Source organism: Cydia pomonella, chromosome 16 (assembly GCF_033807575.1).
Source record: "Cydia pomonella isolate Wapato2018A chromosome 16, ilCydPomo1, whole genome shotgun sequence".
Classification (NCBI taxonomy): Eukaryota; Metazoa; Arthropoda; class Insecta; order Lepidoptera; family Tortricidae; genus Cydia; species Cydia pomonella.
The window spans coordinates 4,815,223-4,834,091 of record NC_084718.1 but is presented as its reverse complement, the minus strand read 5'-3'; the positions used below and the strand labels follow the sequence as shown (position 1 = coordinate 4,834,091).

Sequence of the window (18,869 nt, the reverse complement as noted above, 5' to 3'; positions counted from 1 at the left end):
TATCAATTTTTTGACAATATTTTAATTGGTATTATTTGAATGTAGAAACTCCACTATTATTAAAGGGCATGTCATGGAAATACCTAAAAATCTGTACTAAGTAGATCTTATACACGAAGAAAAATAGAGGCTGGATTAAATTATCATCGTTAACCCATTCAGCGCTAGTCACGACATGTTGTCGTTTTCCATCGGCTTCATAAGCAGGATCACTACCGACTAGGCCAGACCGGTCGTCAATCCACCCATAAAAGGTTATTATCGATAAAGCTCTCAAAGATCTAAAATACAGGCTGACCTTTGTACAAACTAGTCATGTCTCTTGGCAACACTCGAACTTTTCTCAACGAGCTCTTGGCCATTTCATCTGTACATTTTCAATGGTCACATTTTTATGTGACCTTTTGGTCACATCTTGTTACGGAAACCAAGTCTGCACCATTGGCGAACAGAGGACAATACGTGTCTTATAAAAGTTACACAATTGTACAGTCGAGTTCTCAAACATATTTACAATACAAGGTTCCAAAAATATATTTACACGCCTCTAAGACACTGGAAATATTTTTGGAATATTGGCTTGTACATTACACATGCTCTGAAAGTGGGGCCTTGTTCTAAAAAGTGTGCAGAAAATGATATGTTTCTGCTGTAGAGCACTGTGCTTTCTAAGTACTTTTTTTTTACGATAAGCAATTAACATTTTGGTTTTAAATCGATTTGTTGTACAATTTCAATTTTCGTGGTGCCAATGTTACTGGTAGGGGCCTTCATGGTCTGTCCTGAAGCAGGAGTGCAGGCCGCATCCCACACCATACCAGTATCAACGACATTCTGCGCCGGGCCTTTACGGCGGCGGCTGCTGAGGCACCAGCCGTTCTAGAGCCTACAGGATTAAACAGGGACGATGGCAAGCGGCCGGACGGCATGACTCTGGTTCCATGGAAGCTAGGACGGCTCTTAGTTTGGGACGCCACATTGAGTGTGGATACCCTTGCGTCGTCCCACCTTCCAGGGACCTCGATCAAGGCTGGAACGGCCGCCGAAGCAGCCGAACACCTCAAACAGTGCAAATATGCATCCATTGATTCTGGTTGCATATTTGAGCCGTTTGGGGTGGAGACCCTCGAGCCTGGAGCCCATTGTATATTTAGAGAACTGGCGAAGCGTCTCATTGATGCTACGGGTGATCAGGGGCTGGTTCTTTCGTTGTCCACGAGATTAGCATCGCCATACAGCGCGGTAATGCCACCAGCCTTCTGGGCACCCTACCATCGGGGGACGAGCTAGCCCCCATTTTTTATTTGTAAATATATGTGTATGGATATGTTTACATTATGTATATTGTTACCATAAATAAATTCATAATTATTTAAATACTTAATACTAGATTGATACTTAATAATAGATTAATATTTCCATTCTGATAATTAACTCTCCATACCATGAATAACGATATTGTACTTGAATTGTTAATTGAAAGTACCTTGAACAAATACCTAGGTATTACTGGAGTTTATACTTAGCCATTTTTTTAATGCACATGTATTTTACTTTCCTCATATTTGAAATGAAAAGTAGAGTGTCTTAGTCTGGTGAAAGACACCATTTCAGTCTCAAACTATTGTTAAACTACCTCGACAGGAATGGGTGATTTTCATCCTTTGACTAACAATCTACTATTGTAAACTCGATCTTCAAGTATTGGCGGAATGCCAGTATTCCTAATTCTGTTGAAGTTATTATCTAACGATCACTTGTATGTATGTTGACTTGTCATTTATAGACAAAATTTGAGTGTTATCGTTAATCATCTTTTGTGTCATTAAAAAACGATTTAGGTATTCTATTTTAGCGTGCGTAGTTGTACTTCCTAGTGTTAATGCTTCCATTAAACCAATAAGTTTTTATAGATAAGATCAATTGACAAAATGGACTGTTAGAAATGACTGTTCAAACACAATATCATAACTATCATTAGTATTGACGACCATTGATCATTAAGCCGGGATTCCACTTGTGTGCGGCACAAGCATTTTTGTATAGAATATGCTTGTGCCTTTACTCGCATTGACGACCTGTCTGGCCAAATCGGTAGTGACCAGGGTATGAAGCTGATGGTCCCGGGTTCAAATCCTGGTAAGCCCTAATAAGCGCTTTGGTAACAAAACTGTATGGAGTGAGCACTCTATGCTTACTTATTTCTCAATGAAATGAGTTAGTGATGGCAGAGAGCTGATTTCAAAAGATTTGACATTATCCGAAAGTGACAGCTGTCAAATAGTGTCATGACAACTCAACGTTACGCTGTTACCGCTTTTTTTCCAGAAACCATTTCGCGTAAAGCCAATCCTATCAATAACATTTTCATGCAAAATGTTGCCAAGACGAAATTATAAGGCTCGCACTGTATTTACTACTTCTGACTCTACAAGCTCTAACTTTACACCTTATTCAAAATATGTGGCTTGGCAGTTTCACTGTAAAGCCTAATACGATATAAAGCCTACAACTAGGAGAACTGGACTTGGTCCTGTCAACCTGACGTCAGAATGGCTGACCACTTTATTTGAAATATTTCTCGATTTTAGCGAGGTACAATTTTTTAAATGTTTGTGTACAAAAAAGGTAATGAAACTTGGAGTAACTATAGTTAGAAATAACTATCATGGTCCTGTCATCCTGACGTTTCCAACAGAGTATGTAAATATAAACTAGCGTATCAGTACTTATTAACTATGCGCCAAATGTATCTTTATATGCGTCATACTCGTATATTGGTACGTAGGTATTAGATTTCCGTTTCTGCATGGAGCCCCCGGTGTTCACAGGTGCCATTTCCTAAGTGATTGATTATAATAGTTGATATGACATTGCGGAGCACGCCATTAAGGTACGAAGTCGAATGGGGCCTTGGTCGGGAAATTCATCATGGTAACAACATGAATATGCACTATACTGGCGCTGAGATTGGATACTGGATAGATAACTGTCAGAGAAGCCGATTTTTTTGCTGAAATAAAAGAATGTAGGTGAAAAATAATGTCTCTATTTTATGTTGTAGTGAAGTTTCGGCAAAATATTCTAAAATAAAATTTGATCATATAAGGAAGGTTTGCGCTGGTGGCCTAGCAGTAAGAGCGCGTGACTTTCAATTAGGAGGTCGCGGGATCAAACCCCGGCTCGTACCGATGAGTTTTTCGGAACTTATGTATGAAATATCGTTTAACATTTAGCAGTCCCTTTTCGGTGAAGGAACACATCGTGAGGTAACCGGATTAATCCCAATAACCCCTAGTTTACCCTCTGGGTTGGAAGATCAGATGGTAGTCGCTTTCGTAAAACTAATGTCTATGCCAATTCTGGGGATTAGTTGTCAAGCGGACCCCAGGCTCCCATGAGCCGTGGCTAAATGCCGAGATAATGCGAGGAAGATGATGATGATGGAAGGTTTGCAGTAAATTATTTTATTAAGGGTCTGATTCACAAAGTCATGGTAAAGTATTGGATATCTAATCAACAAATAAATTAACTGCCAGATAAATCTTCCTGCAAAACTTATGACTGTATCTGCCAGTTAAGCTTGTTGCTAGATTATGAAACGCCACCGATGACTTTATTCGTCAAATAAGTGGCAAGTAACTTATTCAGGACTTTACTCGGATATTGTGAAACAGGCCCCATGAATAAAAATAATTCATAATTATAGTTGTCAATATCAAGTAATTTATTAAAATCTTCTTCTTTTCATCCTGTTACCCCCTGCTGGTGTGTAGGGCTCGAACCATTTTCTTCCACTGACTCCGGTCCTGGGCAGCTTGGGTAACCTGCTCCCACCCCATCCCCAATACACACAACTCTTGCTCCACGGAACGGCGCCAAGTAGGTTTAGGGCGACCATGTTTCCGTTTTCCGGGCATCTTCCAGTACGTATTTATTAAAATACGTACTTGTAAAACACACGCATTCAAAAGAGATTCGTACTTAATAAGTTAATTTATAGAAATGTATGTAAGGGTCGCTATTTCTGAGTTCTAGTTTCTGAGTTCATAGCCGTTGTTATTTATTACGATTTTTCTGGGGACAAATGAAATGGTCTCCAGAAAATTAAATGTTTGTTTTGTTTTAATTTCACGGAGACACTGTCGTGCCACTATAGGACGAAAAACAAATTGTTACCATTGTCTATGTGTATTGCCTTTCCATGTGTTACATAAAGTAGTTACAATATAATTTTCATCACACTTGCTCGAAAAAGATCTTATTTCATGCAGGTGTGCTGAAGGACAAAGGCCTATTTTGTTCCCGCGGGAGTTATGAATTGTGAAAAAAAAGGTATAACTCCCTAGGGAGTTTATAGTTTTTTTTTTATTATGTCACTTATTCATACAAAACCAAGTAGCATAAATGAGTTTTACTTTTAAAATTCTGAAGTTTATAATTTAATATTTTTGTTTATGTTTAAAATTATTTGATTGGATTAATTTAAAAGCCGTTTAAAATATTTTTACATAATTTTCAATCGTGGCTCACCTGCCAAGAAATTACAAAATGGCGTACGAATGTTTGATATGACACCGTATTTAAGGATTATTTCGCTTAAAAATTAGTCTTACCAAGTGTGATGAAAAACATTGTGTGTAACTCCGGGGGTAAGAATATTGCAAACTTGGGTCTTTAATTCCCTCCAGCCTGCGGCTGTCGGGAATTACCACTCTCGTATCCAAAATTTCACTTACCCCCCTCGTTGCACAATGTACTATTTCAATACAGTGACATGGACCCTGCAAGGGTACAGCAATTCAAATTCTAAAACTATTCATTAATTATACTGCCGTCCTATCCCTAAAACCTATCTAACCCACAAATTATAGTTTTGAGATATGGGCAAAAAACGTTCAAACCAATATCTCTAGAAAATGTGTACATTTATTCGGGATTTCTTTTATGCAAAAATTAAAACTAAATTTATGCTTACTGTTTTTGAAAACCATTTTCTCAAATATTATTTTATTAATTAGAAAATCACAATTTTGTGTTTTAGTATTGCAAATAATTACTAAAATATGTACGATATTTACTCCTAAAACACCGTTAAGTATACTTTAGCCGTTCTTTAGAGTTGAATAATATATAAAAAATATCTAAATAACGGCCAAAGTCAATTTACGTGTTTATAGTATCGTAATTATGAATTGTGTAATAAACAAAACATAGCTTAATAACCGCAAAGGTACTGAACAATTTTATAGTATTGTATCTGTTAAAATATTACCTAGAAAACATTTATAATACACACGTTATTGGATTGTGACCGTTTTTTAGCTATGTAATGACCCTACATATTGAAGTAATTTGTATGCGTTCCTATTCTAAAACCCCGTTAAATGACGAATACTCACTAGGTTTAAGTCGTGGAAATATTTGCAATTTTTTTTTGTTTTAATAAAATCACGTTGATCAGCATTATACTACAAAGTTTATAGAGTTATTGTTAAATGAATAAATCACACTTGTATCATATATGTATTTATTTGCATTCAAAAATAAAATTAAAAACGTAAAAAATACTGACAAATCAGTCTTCAGCTTTGTACAATTTTACGCGAAGGAGTAAAAACGAAAATTGTGTCAGTCTCAAATATTCGTTAGATGTAGGCGTAGATTACTAACCATTGTAAGGTAGGTATCAGGTGATCCATGTAAGGCCCAGTACCTAATAAAGACCACTTTTGAAAATGCGCCCCCCGCGCTTTGATTGCCAGTTCAAAAACCTAGTAAGGCTAAATGACCACACTAAAATCTATTAGTTCTCAGATTCCTACTAGTTTTTTATATGGGATTTGTGACTTCCAGAGTTTTACGATGGTAAAAGGTAACTCAACATGCTACTTACTAGGTTTAGAGGCATCGAAATCTGTAGTAATTATGCCGAATTTGGAGCAGTTGTCTCTGTAATCGGTGAGGACTTACTAGTTGGATACACATAAGATAAAAAACGAATTTACAGAAATGTGTTACCTACTTTAGCATCAGCCTTTAACATCCTTCGCATAAATATAAAGCTAAGTGTCATGCATTACGGAATCACTGCAGTACAATATGCGGAGATGATCAGAGGCTTCAAATTCATAATTTCGTTGAATTTGGGGGCCATCTAAAGTTTGGTAGTTTCTTAAGTTACTTGGAGTTGGAACCATCAAAAAGGTGAATTATTGACTTCTTTGGTCTCGACTCCCTTAATCTGGACTTCTTTCCTTCTGAATTTTTTTCTCGGTAAGTAGGATATCCTAAACTTTCCTTCTAATGCATCAACCTAACTTTTTTTCAAATACCTCAACTTCTGACTATCCTACTTCCTCCCTTGATCAATTCACTGATAGTGCCCTTAGAAAGGACGTAATGTTCATCTCGTCTAATGCCGTTGGAGTCGACAATCTGAGCCAAAACTCTAATTGACCGTATTGATCATATCATCATATGTATTTCTTCTTATATTTTCCCGTCGCTTTAATAAGATACCGCTATTACTTATTCCTTTGCTAAAAAGTCCAATTTCTCCTTTTTCTTAGACTACCGCTCTATTTATTTCCATTTTTTCCTTTCCTCTCTTAAGTTCTTTAGTGTCTTTTGTACATCAACAGGTTACTGTTTTGAATAGACATGCGCTCACAAATCCATATAAACCAAACACGGTTACCCCACATGGCACAGCACTTCACCGCTCTTGTAAAAATTACTGCATATATACGTGCAAATATGGTATATCAGGGTGTTATCGTTCTTGGATTTCGGTAATGCTTTCAACACGAGTGACTTCGACATCTTACTAGGCATATTGCGTTCTCTTAATGTATCTCCTGTGATAGATATCTAGTTCCATAGTTATTAAGTAGGGCGTCAACATCATATAAAGGTGGATTCCTCTTGATCTTCATTTTTCTTGCACAGAACGGCGCAGCGTGTTGTCTCCTGTTTTATTTCATAACTCTATAAACTCTAACAAATTATATTTTCTTCTTCTATCACTTTAAACATACCGTCAAGGCTCTTTTACTCATCTAACATAGACTATCTGCACCATGAACACGAACACTAATTTAGAAAGCATTTTGATTTGGACTTACACGTTACGGTCTCAAGGTAAATCCACTGAAATTCAAGTTATAGTGATAGGTACATAGGTCAAAGCGTTCTGCCAGGGTTGATTTTAATACTTTACTGGCCATTGTTTTTTACTGTACCTATTTAGATTCTCTTCTCTCTAGATCTGCTAAATCTAAGCCTGTATTCTGAAAATCGTATAACGCATAAAAGAAATAACAATTATAAATTATTCCTTATTTCATTACTTATTTATGTAGTCTAAAAGATGTGTAGGAAAATACAAATTCTAAGATAGTTAAAATCTAATCTTAGTGTGCCTAAATCTTTAATATAAAGAGATATTTAACACTTACATTCGCATACCGGACATTTTTGACATAAACATGCATCCATTACTCACCAACGAAAACAGACAACTAACTGCGCGCGCGCCGCATTGAAAAACTGTCTGTCCTACGTAATACAATTTAAAGGAATATGTTTTATACTTAGCGGGGTTTTAGCGTAGCATTGTTGGTTGACCATGTTTAACTGTTGTATTATTAATCTTTTTCTCAAACATAATTACCCGTTAAGAAAACTAAATAGGTTTTAGTGGTGTATTTGTAATATGGATCGCAATAAAAGTCTTTTAAACACACAGTTAAAGAACGTTAGCCATGTTTAAGCATAGTAACTGTTTTTTTAAGTAGTATTTATTGTAAAAAAGTGTACGTGATAAAACATAATAATAGGGTTAAATGGCTTTAATGGAAATTTATAAAGTTTTTCCAAGTAAATGTGTTTTAGCTTTGTATGTTGTAAAAGATTAATTAAAATAAACAACTGGCTAAGCGCTTTTATATTACTTATAGAAGAATAATGTGGGTTTGCGATTTTATAGTATCGAGAAGTATCATATTATAATGCAGTTAGCGTGTTAGGTCGAGTCTGTATCTCCGTAACTACAAACGATAAAAATATGATTCCAAGACCAGTCGATAGAGAATTTTTTCCTGTCTTAGAATATTCATCCAAACGAAAACTGGTAATATGCAGCTTTGATAGGTTTTAGTGATAGGACGGCAGTATAGGCATGTCGAAACAATTAAAATAATAACATACAATGTTCATAGGTTAAAAAAGAAACTAAAATAAACTAAACAAAACTAAATACAGTTCGTTCTTTTTTAGAATGCAGTAAAATCATCACAAGCCGGCCTAGCGATGCTCGTAACCAATCAAATCGTTCCCAATTAGAAATATGCCTTCAAATGATCACTGTCAAACTATATTTTCTAATTGGGAACGATTTGATTGGTTACGGGCGTAGCTAGGCCGGCAGACAATCATGATTTTACTGCATTCTAAACGCGAACGAACTATAAAAATATGAAAATATGACTTGCTGAATAATCACAATGAATAATGAAGTTGTGACTTTACAGTTATAAATTGTTAACCACCAAATAAAAAGCAAAAGCAATGTTCATATTTGTTCTTTGTATTATTTCCTTCTTTGAAACCTAGAGTGTTTGCTAAAAAAATGTGTTCATTTAGTTTAAGAACATAGTTTCAATCTCGCATGATCGGTTACGCCAATCGTAGATCGTTCTAATGATTCAAATTAAGAAAAAAAAGCTTGGCTCGATAAAAACGGACTCGCCCACCGAGAGAGTTCCGTACAAAGTAACAATTCTTTTTTTCAAATTTATAGTTTTCATATTTTTACCTGTACTTGTAGTGTAAAACGACATTTCCAAATTTCATAGTTCTAGATCAACGGGAAGCACCCTATAAATTATGATTCCATTGAAAATTTACGTACGTGGCGTAAACGGTTGTATCTTATTTTTACCTTAACTTAGAAGTTAGATTTTTTTTTCACTGCTTTATGGTTTTAATTTCTACTCGATACCTCCACGTATTCCTGAGATAAAGGGTCTTGAATGACAAAGGGGCGAACAACAAAGCGATCCTATAAGGGTTCCGTTTTTCCCTTTTGAAGTACGAGCCCTAAAAAAGCAAACCGTCATATATGTTCCAAAAATTATTCAGCTGTAGTTCACCTACGGCTTCTTTCATCTAAAATGATTTATATTATGACAAGTAATTACATTTAGATAGGTACACTTTTTTCTAAAACAATAATTTACCTAATTATACTAAGGTCTGATTTTTCAATCATCCGATAAAGTTATCTGCCAGATAAATATGACACTCTTTTTCTTCTTACATATGAAAGAAAGGGAGCGTGCTATATATATCTTGCAGATAACTTTATCTGACTTTTATTTCATAAAGAAAACAATAGATTAAACACAAAATATCTCTTTTTGGTTTTCTTAAACATCATTCTCTCTTTTTGGTTTTCTTAAACAAACACCTTAAAAGTAACAAGAACCCTAAAAAGGATCAAACTCAAACTCAAATGTATTTTTTTGTAAACAGGTTTTTTTTATGTTAGCATAGTCAGCAAACGAGCAGACGAGCTGCCTGATTGGAAGCGGTCATCGTCGCCCATGGACATAAGCAACACCATAGGAGCTACTTGAGCGTTGCCGACCCTAAAATAAAAAAAATAATAAAAATGTATAAGTGTTGGTAAAAAAAGTACGTGAGAACGCTATATGTTTCGCCTACAAGCATACAAATTTGAAAATAGGTATATACGAATACATATCATCAGAAGCCATAAGAGTTTTGGCAACGCATGCTGCGATTCTGCCAAGAATATATACCTACTAGCAATATTGTCGCAAATGGAAATCTACATTGTAGATACGTACTTACAGCATTTTTAAGACTTGGCCTTAGCACGCCTTAGTTTAAAAATATGAACAATCAGTAGAAGAGTGCATTTCTAATGGGGTCCCTTTTGTAGTATTAGTTGGATCAGAATAAAGGATGACTCAAGCTAGAACGGTCTGAGCCGGGGCGTCCGGCAGTTCAGTTTTCTATACCGTTCTAGCGTGTCCCGTTGTAGCGTTGTGCGTTGTTGCACCATCTACCGAATTTTTGCTCTTAGAAAATAATAGAGAGATATCACAGCATTATAATTCACTAAAACGGGTCTTATCGAATAAATTAACATGGAAATTATCTCCGACAATTCGAGGAAGTTCATTTGTACGCGTAGTTCCGTTTTTGTAAATGAATAATGGGTCTTCTTCCTTGCAATATCCTCATGGCTGAGAGCCGTGATGACTGTGCACACTCTTCACCAATGCTCTCCAAGCCGCACTGTGGGCTGAAATTCTGCTCCCATTGACATAGAAACCAAGGCTGTTATTTTCAATTAGTCTTGCCTATCATTTATATGCTAAACTGTGAATTGTAAACGATTTAGCTTGAAAAAAGTCGAGTTATGATTTATTTCGAAAAAATGTATGGAGCAGGAACAAAAAATCAGTATGATTCAAGAACCGCAAAACAAACCGCCAGCCATTTGCGAGGATTAATATCCTCGCAAATGGCTATAATTATTTGTGATTTTTTTGGCATCACGGGTGCCTTTTTCTTATTACATGATTTTCGAAAAAAAATCATACCTCGGCACTCTTTATGCGAAATTGTCCCAAATTCACAAGTTATCATAACAATGCTAGGCAAAACCTATTTTAATAAAACCGGCCAAGAGCATGTCGGGCCACGCTCAGTGTAGGGTTCCGTAGTTACTCTTCCGTCACAATAAGCTAAACTGGAGCTTAAAGTATAGTAAATTGTTAACCAAGGGATGAAACGGTACCTTTCACCCGAGTTAAACAAATAGGCAAATTTGCGTAATCAGTACCTAATTACTCGTAAAGTAAGTCTTTTTACTATGAAGGGAAAACTTTTTGCGATAACTCAAAAACAGCTAAACAGTACCCCTAGTGTAAATTTGATCGACATCATAACGTGACGAACGCCTTTGCGTTAAGTCTCATTTTGTATAGGATTTTGAGTTTCTAAAACGTCCCGCTTGGCGCGCTCTTTCTAAATCCAATACAAAATGAGACTAAACGCAAACGCGTATGTCACGTTTCGAAATCGAATTTATTTACACTAGGGGTACTGATCATGTCCGCTGTAGTTTTCATTTAATGTCTTTCTTAAGCTCTATTGCCACAATTTTTTTCATATCTTTTGGACCTATGGTTCAAAAGTTAGAGGGGAAGGACACATTTTTTTTTCTTTCGGAGCGATATTCTCCGAATATATTCACTTTATCAAAAAATGTTTGTTGAAAACCCCTATTAGATTTGAAAGACCTTTCCAACGATACCCCACACTCTAGGGTTGAAGCGAAAAAAAAATTTCACCCCCACTTTACGTGTAGGGGAGGTACCCTAAAAAAAATTAAATTTTTATATTTTATTGTACGACTTTGTCGGGTTTATTGATTTATCTAACCATTCAAAATTTCAGCTTTCTAGCACTAACGACCACGGAGCAAAGCCTCGGACAGACAGACAGACAGACAGACAGACAGACAGACGGACATGGCGAAACTATGAGGGTTCCTAGTTGACTACGGAACCCTAAAAATTGCAAATAACAACTTTGGTTTCTATGTCAATGAGAGCCGAATTTCAGCCCACAGTGAGCAGTTCTATTTTGGGCCCAGTTTATGCTAGCCTGCAATGTGGCTTTATTTTTTTATACTGTACGTCGTCGTTACGTCGGTGGCAAACAAGCATACGGCCCGCCTGATGGTAAGCAGTCTCCGTAGCTTAAGGACTCCTGGAACCCCAGAGGAGTCACATGCGCGTCGCCGACCCTAACACTCCGCACCCTCGTTAAGCTCTGGCAACCTTACTCTAGTGTTATTTGGCTGCGGTTTTCTGTAAGATGGAGGTACTAAAAAAGCCATTAGAGATTGACACAAACGTACCCACTTTAGAATAAATTGACTAAGTAATCAAACAAAAGAATCTTAAGTAAGATTGATGGCCCGATTTGTACTTTAAGCTACGTCAAATATTAGGTCTGGATACGACAATGGATCGGATATGTCAGTGTCAAAAGTGACGTTTTTGTTTGAAGAAACGTCACTTTTGACGTAACTAATATTTGACGTATCAACTTCGATTCGGGCCATAGGTTTAGACTAGCTAGTCTCCCATTCAGCGCTAATCACAACACGGTTGTCGTTTTGCCTCTACGAAATAATTCCGCTACAAACCCATGTTATCAGCTACAATGTAGCGCTACGAACGTAGCTCAGCGGTGAATGTGTTACACTCAAACTTTTAAAATGTATGAACTCAGGACGTCATTAAATGTTTTAAAGGTGAACGTTAAGAAACTTTCCGAGGCGTTACTTCCTGGTATATTTATAATAGCCAAACATAAATAGCATTGGAGGTTCCATTTACATGAGGAAACCCGATGACATATGTGAAAGTATGACGTAAAGGACACCCCTCGATAATATACCTCCCACTTGACACGTGAGTACGTGACACACATACACCTACTATCGTAATATCTAAATATAAGCAAGTTGTTTGTTTTGAAAATCAAATGCAAGAAATACAAAAATCATAAATGACAGTCAAAGTCTGACAATCGTACTTAATGTATCCTTACTAAACGGTACATGATTATGAAGTCGCGATCAAGTTAATGTTTCTTTTATGTCAACATAATAAAAGCTATACATTTTAACTTATTTAAATATATTTTAAGTTTGTAGTACACAAATTTGTCAAGAGATGGCACCACCTCCGAGATAAAACGCGCTAACGATGTGTCAACGTAGAATTATGACCTCCGAGATGCAAACTACCGATCGATGTTAAATACTAGGAGCAGATTAGTGCTTGGTTGTCTGCATTCAAACTATTGAACACTAGATTCATATGGTGTAATTATGTCCGCCATCTACAATGTACCATTGTAATTTTTCCCCTATTCGGACCCTATTCTCCGGGCTTTTATCCCTATTCGGGTTCAGCCCTCCTGATACTCTTTCGCCAATCCTGGTGGTTTGCATCATTTCTGGCGTTAAGCTCGTCGTCAGCAAATATTTTTGGACTGTCTGCATCCAGGTAGTTGGTGGGCAGCCTATGCCTCTTTTTCCTTTTTCTATGGCTGGTACCTTTCGAATCATGTGGTCTTCATTTCGGCGCATTACGTGGCCGACCCCGCGTGGGTGGTTCTTTTGCATTTTTTGCGATATTTCGGCCACTTTGAAAGACCCCCGGATGTACCTATTTTGGATCCTGTCTAGTCTGGTTACACCACCAGTCCACTTACAAAGGCTGTTGTTTAATCCCTCGTGCTAATATTGATAACTGAGCACGAAAATTCAAAAAGTGTAATCATGCTAGGAATTTATTTTAAGTTACAGGGGCTAAATAAACTTTGCCACCGAGTGAAACGCAAATATTTTCACCACACCGACGCGATAAAAAATCTAACTGTAAAATATTACGAATCAAATACAAATGACCTTAATATTAAATACTCGACATTCAAAATAATCACTTAAATGTAATTTTTACTAGCCATAAACGTAAAATCGCTTTGCCACTCTTGCGAATAAAATGCAACTTTATGATCCGTTTTTTTAAGAATAAAGAGATACTTTACCAGCTGTTGTGGTGAAACATAATAACCATTCCCTATCCGGATAAATACCTCATATCCTTTTTAACCGTCTTCTAAAATGCAACCACGCTACAAGCAATATTAGAGAGGCACATATGGTCTATAAGAGCGCTATTGGAGCGGAGCCAAACGATTATGTGGAATAAGTGTTCCAAAGCTAATTTTACTAAAAAACAATCGATTCCACCAATAAAACGGTTATCGTTCTGGGTTCGTTTAGGGGTTTGGGCTATATATTAGTCTACAGGGCGCGTAGCCAACATGCCAATTGTTTACGCTCCCTTGCGAACGAAACGCAATTGTCACTGTCGTACTTATGGAAGAGTGATAGAGACACAAAGCGTTTCGTTGTCGAAGCGCAAGCGATTGTCATCTTGGGTAGGCACCCTGGCGAGCCCTTGAGGCCGATTCTAATTTAATTTTTCGGAAGCAAAAAGTACGTCTAAATAATACTAGTGATACCTAGCGATAACATATGTTGTATTGAATTGAATTGAAGTAGTATTTCCACGCCACTAGGTATAATGATTTTATATTTATTTGGTAGTATTATTTCTGGTTAGATATCATTTTTATTTTTATTTTTTAGATTTAACCAAGATTTATATATTTAGATTTTTTTTGTTCATCACGTATGTGCTGACCGTGTCGATGAGGGAAATTATAGCTTAAAAACATGTAAATAAACGTAATAAAACCCCGGAAATCCTTTACAAGTCGTTAAAGGACAAATATTTATAATTTGACCTTTAACCACCTGCTACCTACAAGTGTAATAATAAATAAATAAATATTTGAGGACAATCTTACATTGATGGACCCAGCCCCAAACTAAACAAAACTTGTATTATGGGTACTAGACGACGATATACATACTTATATAGATAAATACGACATAATTAAATACAAGAAACAGTTAGGAATAAGTATTCGTGCTCATCACACAAATAAATGCCCTTACCAGGATTTGAACCCGGACCATCGGCTGCATAGGTAGGGTCACTCACTGTTACAAATTGTTAAATTCTTTTCATTACAATCTTTGTATTGCAACTGTCATAACTGACCTAGCCAACATAACAATCGTAAATCCACAAACGACAAACGAACGAAAAAATGGATCGAGAAGACAGATGCTATGAAAATTTACGTATTATTTCCAGAGATTATTTGGTTTCGATCGGCGTTTTCTGTCAACGATTGTCATAATGACAATGTCATCTCGGCTAGGCTCCCTGTATTGTAACGAAACAAGATAATCTCTTTACGAAATGGATAACAGTCAAAACATTACACTCGTCAAATATAAGGTCTAGATACGATACGGACCAGATATGTCAGTGTCAAAAGTGACGTTTCTTCAAACAATAACATGAGTTTTGTTTTGACACTGAAATATCCGATACATATCGTATCTAGATCTAATATTTGACTTATCTTAATTTTTTATTCGGGCCGACTGTTAAATAAATACGACTTGCAAAAAGATACGATTTTCCAGTCCTGTAATGGAAGGCAAGGAGCCGATTCTATTATTTATATATACTTATGGCAATTTTGTATTCATAACTCTGGCAGTTGCTACTTGCTACTGCTTTCAAAAACTTACCGTTGTTACCCGATATATATATTGCAACCATCCCCCGGGAGTCAAAAAGCATAAAGAGAAATGAGTAGTTTTTAATAAGAACTGTATACTAACTTAGGTGCAATGTGTATGTACTCTTAACTCGTTCAAAAAGACGCACTTAACGAAGTGAAGATGAAGGATCTCTTCTTCTTTCTCCGGCCTTATCCCATGTTCAGTTGTGGTTGGTGTGGGGTTATGGAATGAAGGATGACTACGAAAATACACAACCAGTTAAATACAAATAAAGTCAGTGTATAAAAAATAATACCAAACCCTTATATACAATCCCCATAATCATTTCAATAGCGCGATGTAGAAATCGCCCCTCCCGGTACAGCCCCATCTCGCGTGATATTTGGTAAACATATTTGTATGAAAGTACTCTACGGTATGGACGCAAACACACTGAACAATTTTGATTTCGATTTTGAAGTCTCAGAGACCACAGTTCTAGAATGTACAAGATTGCCTGTCAAATAATAAAATTGCGACCAAAATCGGAACGGTGTCAAGTGTCAATACTTCCAACGACACTTGACATCATTCCGATTCGAGAAATGTGATGTGAATACAATTATTATTTGCTTTTGTAACAGTATATTCCAAGATAAAATCACCCACCGTATCAGAATACAGCTTTTGTATTTTCCAGGCCGCTAACTCAAGGCTCAAAACTGGTCAGGTTTTTTTCATTTGTATTCTGCCTCTTTCGCACTCATTAAATGTTCATAGGTATACGTGATGGCTTCACCTTTGTACATTTCAATGATCTTTCAGCGGAAAAGTTATTCTAGAATTGTTAGATGACTCAAAATTCTTTCCATTGTCTTGTTTCTGGCCACTCTGTCACGCTTGTATTGATGATCGAATAAATAAAAAAGTCGAGTACTATTACACATCTTTGCCTTTGCCGACATGCAGCAGACAGCAGTAACATGATGGTATCAACAGCTTATAGACTTAAATCAATTATCAACACCAATATTTAGTTAAACTATATATTAACTATTAATATTATCTCAGTGACAACACCTTCGTAAACATTTAAGGTTATCAAATGCTAACAAAGTTTATCACATCCATTCACATACTATTTTCAATTTCTATTGAACCTAACTATAGAAGAAAGTATGAAACTGGGCGTGCTTGTAGCTTTTGCAGATAAGAAATAATACGTAAAACTGTTAACAGTGCGTACAAACGGTTCATTTGCAAGTCAGATCTACTCTTTTGACGCCAAAAGACCTAACTCATTTAAACCGAGTTACACATTTACCTAATTCACTTCAGTGGAGCGCTAAAATAACTTAGGTGAACTAGGTAACTTTCAACCCTTAGGTAACAATGTACTTTAATCACAAACGCTCTTTCATCTACTTATAACCTACTCTAAGCCTTCATTGAATATGGAGATATTGTAGATACTTATTTATAGAAAGGAATTGTACGTACGGGATTAGTAATACAATCTGAGGGTTATACAACAACAAAACAGTACACATCTTTTAGATTATATGTCGTAATCTTTTAGATTATATGTCGTATGAATAGATGTTTAAATCAGGATCTCCCTCTAAAAATATTTACTTCAAATATGGTTATGAAAAGAAAATACTTGTAACACCATTTCGATATCTCTCAAATATTTTTATCACATTGACGTAGATTTCTTTGATGTGTAGGTACTTATGTCACTCACATTATTATTACAACTGTTGAGAGACAAACACAATCCCCCGTTTACGATCGTGAAGACATGTCGTTAAGAATATAAATAACTATAGATATATGAGATTCAATAGATGAAGCGAAAGCCATCTGTCACCGTAACCACTTGGTTTTTATGTACGATTATCAATTATCAATGATCAATCAATCAATCAATTATCGATTAACAATGTATAACCAGGTTGCTGACAAACAATCAACACTTCTTACAATTTTAATTTCACTTGAAAGGATAACTATACCTAAAATAAAGAGAAAGGATGACGATACAGGTTGATACGAAGGGAAGGTTCGATTTTTTAATTACAATACATAAATAACTACTAAAATAGGTTTTCCGCAAGAATTGAGTACTTTATTTTATTATAAAATATTCATTATCACATCTGTGATGTTATTTTTAGTTAAGATATCGAAGCTTCAATTAATCACTATTCCGTTCCGCTGTGTAGTGCTTATCGACATGATTAAACTCGAGCAGTCCACATCCCTAAAAAGCCACACATACACATTTTTACGCACACGTACAAGGCAGTGTAACCACCAAAATGGCTACGGCTTGAATATTAGAATTTTTATTGAGAACAAACAATGCAGGGGCCTTGTAAATAACCCTTCAGGAATTGTCATTGGAGAGGTCGTCCTTTTTTCTGGAATACTTCAAACAATCTAGTCAATCATTTTGAGGATCTTGTTTAGCAAAGACTAAAGGATTATATACCCGATACCCGACACACACCTATTGGCCTTATGCTTAAAATATCTTGTCAATTAGATGTAACCTCGGACAAAGAGGATATTAGGTATAGTAACTTTTTTTTTATATATATAGTTTAGGCTGAACAGATTTATAGTTATGCAGTGTTTTAATAGACACGGTACAGTCAAGTGTAAAAATATGGGTGTACACATCTTACTCAAAAATATGTCCCATAGCATCTTATTCCAGTGTAATGAGAGCGTAGTACCATATTTTATGAGACTATTCTCTCGATACATATTTTTACAGCTGACTGTACAACTTTTCATTTATAATAACGGCTATATATAAAATAAGCTTTTGTCAGTCTTTAGATATTTTTGGAGAAAAAGAAATAAGTACCTGTAAATTAAAACTTATATCATTTCATTTTATAACGAGCACTCACGTTTCGTATTTAATTTTGTTACACGGACATGTTTAGCCTTAAGTCCCTTAATGAAAGTGCCTAATATATTAATGGATTATCTATTAAATAATCATATTCAAATACGTTGATACTATTTTAACCAAAATAATTTGTATCATGTCAATAAAATTTAAATATCAATCAAGCAAACAAAATTTCAATCCAAATAAGAAATATTAATAATTTAAATTATACTAAGATCTGTCCAATAAAATATCAAATATCGTCATATATGTCAAAATATCGTCACTATGGTATCCGACTAGAATAATTCCGTCATATATAGGTACACAGTAAAAACATAAAATCAATAAATAAATAAAATCTATTATTAATATTAACAGCTATCGGCTATAAAGTCTGTTATACCGATCAGTCGGTGGTTTATATAAATTGTAGTCCACGAAATTGTACCTTCAAAATTATAAATCAATGCTTCCTCTATTGATAACTGATTTTTGATAAAAATTGTTTTATATAGGTCCCTAGTATCCCTACTCAATTTTTTCTATTTTTCAAGTTATTCTTAAAAACAGTCATTGTAAGTTTTAACCTAAATGTAAAAATTCTTTTACCGCCTACGGGAGAGCGGTGTCTCTTGACACAAGTGTCATGTACGCTTAACAAGAGGCACCAGACCTGTTAAAATCACGTTTGTT

At 35.7% G+C, this 18,869-nt stretch overlaps 1 protein-coding gene across 1 annotated transcript in view; it reads left to right on the top strand.

Moving 5' to 3' along the window:
• Positions 1-18,869, top strand: part of LOC133526535 (neuropeptide CCHamide-1 receptor) — a 300,559-nt gene that overhangs the window by 251,563 nt on the left and 30,127 nt on the right. The window lies entirely within an intron of this gene.